Here is an 8,750-nt window from a genome sequence, read left to right as displayed (position 1 = left end):
AAGCACCTGAGATGTTAAAAGTATCATTTCTTCTTTCTGGGTTTATAGGCAAGGGAGAAATAAAAGCATAATCTGTAATAGGATTGGTATTTTGGTATTTAATAAAATTGCATCGTTAGAGTAACCACTATGTTCTATACACTCAACTCATTTCTATGTGTGCTCATTTATCTATGGGTCTTTCTACTTATTATCTATGTGTTTACTTGTTTTTTTCTGGTTGTGAACCTTGCCTTTAACGGCTGAGCCATCTCTTCAGTCCTATGTATTTACTTATAAGTTTATGTTTTTTTCTAAAAATGAAGTCCTTTTAGATTTTTTCTTTTTTTTATTGAGAAAAGGAAAAAAAGTATCCGCTTCCTCCCATCCTCCCATTTCCCTCCTCCTCCTCCCACCCTTCTTCCCCTCCCCCAAACTCCTCTCCCCCTCCTTCTCCAGTCCATAGAGCAGTCAGGGTTCCCTGCCCTGTGGAAAGTCCAAGGTCCTCCCCCCTCCGTCCATTTCTAGGAAGGTGAACAACCAAACTGGCTAGGCTCCCACAAAGCCAGAACATGAAGTAGGATCAAAACCCCGTGCCAATGTCCTTGGCTTCTTATCAGCCCTCATTGTTCGCCATGTTCAGAGAGTCCGGTTTTAACCCATGCTTTTTCAGTCACAGTCCAGCTGGCCTTGGTGAGCTCCCACTAGATCAGCCCGCTTGTCTCAGTGGGTGGGTGCACCCCTCGTGGTCCTGACTTCCTTGCTCATCTTCTCCCTCCTTCCGTTCCTCATTGGGACCTTGGGAGCTCAGACCAGTGCTCCAGTGTGGGTCTCTGTCTATTGTGAATTCCATAACAAAATTGTCCCTCAGTGCAGTTATATCTTCTTATTACAAATTTATTCTCATTGTACTTAATAAACTTTGTAAAACTAAATACTGATTCATGATTTTTTTGAGATTTCAAATCGTTAATGGAATATGTTTAGATGATAGGGAAAGTCTAGGCTAATGATTAGGATTTTGAATAGGAGTACTTTATTTTTATGTAGACAGCACATTTGGCATAATAGAAAGTGTGTCAGGAGGTGAATTACAGAATTATTATATTTACCATGTAATAGAAATGTTACCAGGTAATCTGGTTCTACTGAACATTGTGTGAAATCAAATAAATACAATCATTGGTGGCTTTGGTAAAAAATATAAATACCTGCTAAAATATGTGAAAATATTATAAGCATGTGAATTATATTCTTTATATAATAATAAAAAGAAATGAAGTAAAAGGTTAAATAGAACTATGTACTGGTTATTACAGCTATTGTTACAGTGAAGACATACTATAATTGTTTTAACATATTATTTAATTTGAATATTTCAACAAGTTGATGAGGTACCTATAATTACTGCTCCCCATTAAAATGTTTCTCTTGTAGATTTAATAACTGTATATATATATATATATATATATATATATATATATATATCGTAAAACATAAAATTTGTAAAGCAATTCAAGGAAAACTAACAAAATTATGATAGACCTATGGGAGTTCAGCTTTATGGAAAGCTGATTTCTAGTCTGAGGACCTAGTAATTACCTGAGAATTGCTGATAGGAAGCTAATTCTACAGCATGCATGTGTACTGTGCACATTATACCTCAGCTTAGATAAATCACATGAGTACTTACTTTGTACAGTCCCTTAAAATTGAAAAATATTATCTAAAATTTATCAGGAAATTAATAATATAACAAAAGACTAATAGTTTAAGATTTTAAAGATAATAACTTAAAATATAGTATTTAAATTGGCTCTTTAACAGCAAAACCTGGATTCATGATGTCAAGATACACTGAGTTGACTGTTAATAATTTACTAATAGAATCTCTTGCTAAATATCATATTGCTAATGGATTTTTATTGTTTGCTTTATTTACTCCCATAAGTGGTATAGTGGTTCAAAATGATTTCCATGTACATTTTCTAAATTTCTCCTTAAGAGGACTAGTCCAGTTATTGTCATCATTGAAAGAGACAGACTCCATGTGTCCCATCTTTGATCCCATCCTGATCTCATCGGTTTTGTTCCTGCTGATATGGGCTCATGTTGGCCTGAAATCACAAGCATCATAAACGCGTGGCAGATCTTGACTTCTGTCGTCTTGACTTTCACGCTTGTGCTTCTGGATTAACTTGGGAGTTTTAAAGAACCGAGTTACTTCCCAATTCGAGGGAAGTGCTGGGAAAAGAGTAGGAAGAGCCCCCAAACAGTGACTGGGGCCCCATGGTGACTCTGTATGAGTCAGTTCTACTCAGTTTGGCCTGGGCTTTCATTGTTCTTCTAGTTCTATTTGTAAAAAGTTATGTGAAAGCAACACATCTCAGGGCTGGTTTGTCAACGAAGAGCACTGACTTCTCTTCAAAAAAAAATCAGGAATAGATTCCCAGCACCTACACAGTAACTCACAACCATCTGTAACCCCAGTTCTGTGGTATACAACACTTTCCTTCAGCCTCCATGGGCAAGTACCTACACACATTAAAAAACAAAATAGTATTTTAATTTAAAAAGAACTACATCCTAGAATTCTAGATATCAAACTGTTTCAAGTATTTATCACTCGATATCTAGGAAACAATTGTGCTCCATGCACAAAATGATGAAAACAGATACACAGTGAATAACCAAACAAAATACTTTGCAAAGAAGTGGGTGATTATACATGTACCATGTTTTCTTAATATTTATATATGGGTAGTAGTAGTTTTCTTTGTTGTTGTTCTTTGTTCATTTGTTTTGTTTTCAAGACAAGGTTTCTCAGTAGCTATGGAGCCTGTCCCGGAATTCATTCTGTAGACCAGGCTGGCCTTGAACTCACAGAGATCTGACTGCCTCTGCCTCCTGAATGCTGGGATTAAAGGCGTGTGCCACCATTGTCCCGCTTGTTTTTAAGATTTGTTTATTGTGTATACCATGTTCTTCTTGCATGTGTCCCTGCAGGCCAGAAGAAGGCACCAGATTTCACTATAGATGGCTGTGAGCCACCTTGTGGTTGCTGGGAATTGAACTCAGAACCTCTGGAAGAGCAGCCAGTGCTCTTAACCTCTGAGCCATCTCTCCAGCCCTGGTAACAGTTTTCTAAAAACAAATACAAACCTTCCAAATATAAATCTCACTAATTTTCATAAGGTTAAAAAAATCAGTAAAATTCCAGTCTAAAAATATATTGTTTAAATTTGCTGTATTTTTTTAAGTAAGGGTCTCCCTATGTAGTTCATGCTGCCTGTACTGGAGATGCCTCTGTCTCAGCCTCCCCTCCCATATGCAGAGATTACAGTCCTGTGCCACCAAGCATGGGTGTCTTTTTAAAACAGCTAGATTGCAATTGTGTGGTAGCTGTTGTATTTTAAGATGGAACCATTTCCACTTTTGAGACATCTGGCAAGACTGGAAATGAAAGATGCTTAGCTAAAGAACTTTTTTTTTTCCTACAAAAACATATACCAAGTTCTATATCAGTAAAAACTGGTTTGCCTACATTGACCGTATTATGCAGGAACAATTCACAATACAGCAATAGATGTAGCTGAATGGATTCTCTGCCAAACATCACCATGACTGAAAACTACAGAGCTGTGAACGTAAAGATACAGTGTAAGCTAGAGGATGAGGAAGAGGAGAATACCAACTGCCTTGCATCTGTGAAGTAGCTGCTTTTATTCATTCAATTTATTGAACAAAGTAAAGCAACACTACGAAGCAGTATTACTTTTATTTTTGTGAGTATTATGTATTGAGCTATATTGAAGGTTTTTCATGTCTAAAATTGAGCAATTCCTTTTAAGTAAAAAGTTTTTCTCTTTCTTTTAAAGATGAAGCAAAGAGGATAATAGGAAATAAGCCGTAACACATGGTCAATATATGTCTGAACTGCAACTCCAGTCGGGATGATAATTCAATGAACATTTTATCAACTCCCATGGAAGAGAGGTACAAAATAAAAAATATACATGGCAATCTTAGAATTTCAGGATTAGCTAATGTTGAGATGATTTATTCCCCCATAAAAGTACTAAAGAACTCATACAAAACATCAAGGTAGGCTCATACAGATTTTTATAAATTACATATTCCAGAAAAAAACAGATGTTCAAGAGCCAAAAATTACTCATTTAAAACCTAAATATATTTGACAATAAATAATATAATTTAATTAAAGAGTTTAGAATTCCCTAAACTTAATTATTATAATAAAAGAGTAGGGATTACTCAGTAATTCTAAATAATCTCAAATTAACAGCATGACTACACCACTCTTTCGTTGTCTTATGTTTCCCTTTATCATGTGAGCATGTTTGAGTTTATCCAAGCTACCATGTTGGAATTTATCTGAACCACCGACTTCAGCTATCTATAGGAACTGTGTATTTGATGACTCACTGTCTCACTCATACCTACTGCTTGTCCGTTCTCTATCAGTTTTTTCATTAAGCCTTAATGCTCTCTGATGTTGGACCACATACGTTAAAATTCATGTAGCGCCAAGTTTCAATTTTTGTTTTCTCTTTTGCTCTGTTTTTATGATGACATATGCTGCTGTCTTTTATGGAAGCATTTGATCCAGGAGCCTAAGCAACAGGTGCTGTCCCAGTCTCATAAATACATATTGCTTGTTCTCTCACTCATAAATGGATATTAGATGAAAAGCAAAGGATAATCAGCTTATAGTCCACAATCCCACCGAAACAAGGTAACAAGGAGAACCCTAAGAGAGACATATATGGAACCCCCTTGGAAGGAGAAATAGACAAGATCTCCTGAGAATATTGGGAGGTGGTGTGAAGGAGAAGGGAGATCAAAAGAGGAGAAGGAGGGAAGAAGGAGAGGGAGGAGGAGAACATGAGGGAATGGAATGCTCAATGAGGGGAAAGTGAGTGAGGAAGAGAAAGGAAAATGATACCTTGATTGAGGGAGTCGTGAAAGGGCTACCAAGAAACATGGCAATAGGGAAATTCCCGGGAATCCACAAGGATGATCCCAGCTAAGACTCTAAGCAACAGTTTGGAGGACACCTAAGCCAGCCTTCCCTGTAATCAGATTGATGACTACCTTAATTGTCATCATAGAACTTCATTTATTTATTTATTTATTAAAGATTTCTGCCTCCTCCTTGCCACTGCCTCCCATTTCCCTCCCCTCCCTGAATCAAGTCCCCCTCCCTCATCAGCCCAAAGAGCAATCAGGGTTCCCTGCCCTGTGGGAAGTCCAAGGAACCCCCACCTCCATCCAGGTCTAGTAAGGTGAGCATCCAAACTGCCTAGGCTCCCACAAAGCCAGTACGTGCAGTAGGATCAAAAACCCATTGCTGCTCCTACACTTCCTGGTCATCCTGCAGGGGCTATACTGCCCGATACCTCCTCTCTCTTCCTATCCCACCCAGCTTACATCCAGAAACCCCCCCATCTCCCTCCCTCCTTCCACTCTTTGGCGGCATATCATCTCCCAGCCCAGCCTGCTCAGGGGCTGGGACTGAACCCGAATCCGGAGAGCAAATGAGAGGGCTGTAGTTCCTTTGTCTCCATAGCCTGCCTGCAGCAAGCAAGGTAGGCCCTTTGTTTACCAGCTACCCAAGCAGCACGGAGTTCCGATCTGGGCACCAAGAGAGCCATCACTGGGGAGTGACATCACTGGGAAGGTACATCAGTGGGCAAGAAAACCTGATCCTGTAAAAGAAGATCCATAGGGGAGCATTCGGAGGAAGAGATGGGAAGGTGCCAATGCAAGAATTCACCCAACAATCTGAAAAGCAACATGAAACCACCAACCCAGCAACCTCACAACAGGAGGACATGAACACCTTAATCAAGAAGAAGTAGAAAAAACTGACTTTATGAAAGTGATAGAGGCCCTTAAACAGCATGTAAAAAAATGCCCTTATAGAAATGGATGAGAAGTATAACAGAAAGTTTGAGGAATTGAGTAAATCAGTGAATGATACCCTAGGAATCCAAGGAAAAACAATCAAGCAGATAATGGAAACAGTTCATGACTTGAAAACTGAAATGGAGGCAAAGAAGAAAACACAGAGGGCTGGCTGGACATGGAAAATCTAGGTAAACGAATAGAGACTACAGAAACAAGCATAACCAGCAGAATATAAGAGATAGAAGAAAGAATCTCAGATTCTGAAGATAACTAGAGAAAATAAATGCACTGATCAAAGAAAACAGCAAGTCCAACAAACTCTCATCACAAACATTCAGGAAATATGAGACACAACAAAAAGACCAAACCTAAGAATAATTGGAGTAGAAGAAGGAGAAGAAGTACAGCTCAACGGTCCAGAAAATATACTTAATAAAATTATAGAAGAAAACTTTCCCAACCTGAAGAAGGATGTACCTATGAAGGTTCAAGAAGCATACAGAACACCGAATACGCTGGATCAAAAAAAAAAAACCCATCCCCTCGCCATATAATAATTAAAACACAAAGCATACAGAATTAAGAAAGAATATTAAGAGCCGCAAAAGAAAAAGGCCAAGTTACTTATAAAGGTAACCTATCAGACTTACACCTGACTTCTCTAAGGAAACCATGAAAGCCAGAAGGTCCTGGATAGATGTACTGCAAAAACTAAGAGACCATGGATGCAAGCCCAGACTACTATACCCAGCCAAGCTTTCATTCACTATAAATGGAGAAAACAAAATTTTCCAGGATAAAAACAAATTTAAAAAATACGTAGCCACAAATCCAGCTTTACAGAAAGTAATACAAGGAAAATCACTAACCAAGGAGTCCAACAATGACCACAATAACTCAGACATCTAGAGACCCTTCACCAAGGCAACTCAAAGAAGGGAAACACACAAACCCTACTACTAAAAAAGTGACTGGAGTTAACAACCACTGGTCATTCAAATGGCCAAAAGACACTTAAGGTCATGCTCAACCTCCTTAGCAATCAGGGAAATGCAAATCAAAACAACTTTGAGATATCATCTTACACCTGTCAGAATGGCTAAAGTCAAAAACACCAAGGATAGCCTTTGCTGGAGAGGCTGTGGAGGAAGGGGTACCCTCATCCATTGCAGGTGGGAATGCAATCTTGTGCAACCACTGTGGAAATCAGTGTGGCGGTTTCTCAGGAAATTAGGGATCAACCTACCCCTGGACCCAGCAATACCACTCTTGGGAATATACCCAAGAGATGCCCTATCATATGACAAAAGCATTTGTTCAACTATGTTCATAGCAGTATTATTTGTAATAGCCAGAACCTGGAAACAACTTAGATGCCCTCAATGGAAGAATGGATGAAGAAAGTGTGGAATATATACACATTAGAGTACTACGCTGCGGTAAAAAAAACAATGACTCCTGGAATTTTGCATGCAAATGGATGAAAATAGAAAACACTATCCTGAGTGAGGTAAGCCAGACCCAAAAAGATGAACATGGGATGTGCTCACTCATAATTGGTTTCTAGCCATAAATAAGGGTCACGGAGACTACAATTGGTGAACCTAAAGAAGCTAAATAAGGAGGTGAACCCAAGGAAAAACATATAGTTATCCTCTTGGCTATGGGAAGTAGACAAAATTGCCGGGAAGAAAATTGGGATTTCGGGGGTGCGGTGGGATGGGGGTAAGGGGAGATGGGGAGAGAAAAGTGAGAAGGGGAGGATGGGGGGAATCTGGGGAAAGAGTGGGATTGGGATAAAGGAAAGTTGGATAGGGGAGCACGGAAGCACAATTCTTAGTTAATGGAGCCACCTTAGGGTTGGCAAGAGACTTGAAACTAGAGTGGCTCCCAGGAGCCCATGGTGATGTCCCCAGTTAGTCCCTTGGGCAGCTGAGGATAGGGAACCTGAAATGACCCTATCATATAGCCATACTGATGAATATCTTGCATATCACCATAGAACCTTTATCTGGTGATGGATGGAGATAGAGACAGAGACCCACACTGGAGCACTGGACTGAGCTCCCAAGGTCCCAATGAGGAGCAGAAGGAGGGAGAACATGAGCAAGGAAGTCAGGACCACGAGGGGTGCACCCACCCACTGAGACAATGGGGCTGATCTATTGGGAGCTCACCAAGGCCAGCTGGACTGTGACTGAAAAAGCATGGGATAAAACCGGACTCTCTGAACATGGCGAACAATGAGGGCTGATGAGAAGCCAAGGACAATGGCACTGGGTTTTGATCCTACTTCATGTTCTGGCTTTGTGGGAGCCTAGCCAGTTTGGATGTTCACCTTCCTAGACATGGACGGAAGGGGGCGGACCTTGGACTTTCCACAGGGCAGGGAACCCTGACTGCTCTTTGGACCTGAGAGGAAGGGGGAGAGGAGTGGGGGGAGGGGGAGAAGGGTGGGAGGAGGGGGAGGGAAATGGGAGGCTGGGAGGAGGCGGATACTTTTTTTTCCTTTTCTCAATAAAAAGAAAAAAGAAAAAACCCATTGCCATCGTTCTTGAGTTCTCAGTAGTCCTCATTGTCCGCTATGTTCAGCGAGTCCGGTTTTATCCCATGCTTTTTCAGACCAGGGCCAGCTGGCCTTGGTGGGTTCCTAATAGAACATCCCTCTTGTCTCAGTGTGAGGGTGCACCCCTCGTGGTGCTGAGTTCCTTGCTTGTGCTCTCTCTCCATCTGCTCCTGTTTTGGACCATGAGATTTCAGTTCTGTGCTCCAATGTGGGTCTCTGTTTCTGTCTCCTTTCATCGCCTGATGAAGGTTAATATTCAGGAGGATGCTTATAT

The sequence above is a fragment of the Microtus pennsylvanicus genome, chromosome 20 (assembly GCF_037038515.1).
Source record: "Microtus pennsylvanicus isolate mMicPen1 chromosome 20, mMicPen1.hap1, whole genome shotgun sequence".
NCBI lineage: Eukaryota > Metazoa > Chordata > Mammalia > Rodentia > Cricetidae > Microtus > Microtus pennsylvanicus.
The sequence above is the reverse complement of the archived record's forward strand: the minus strand, read 5'-3'. Positions refer to the sequence as shown.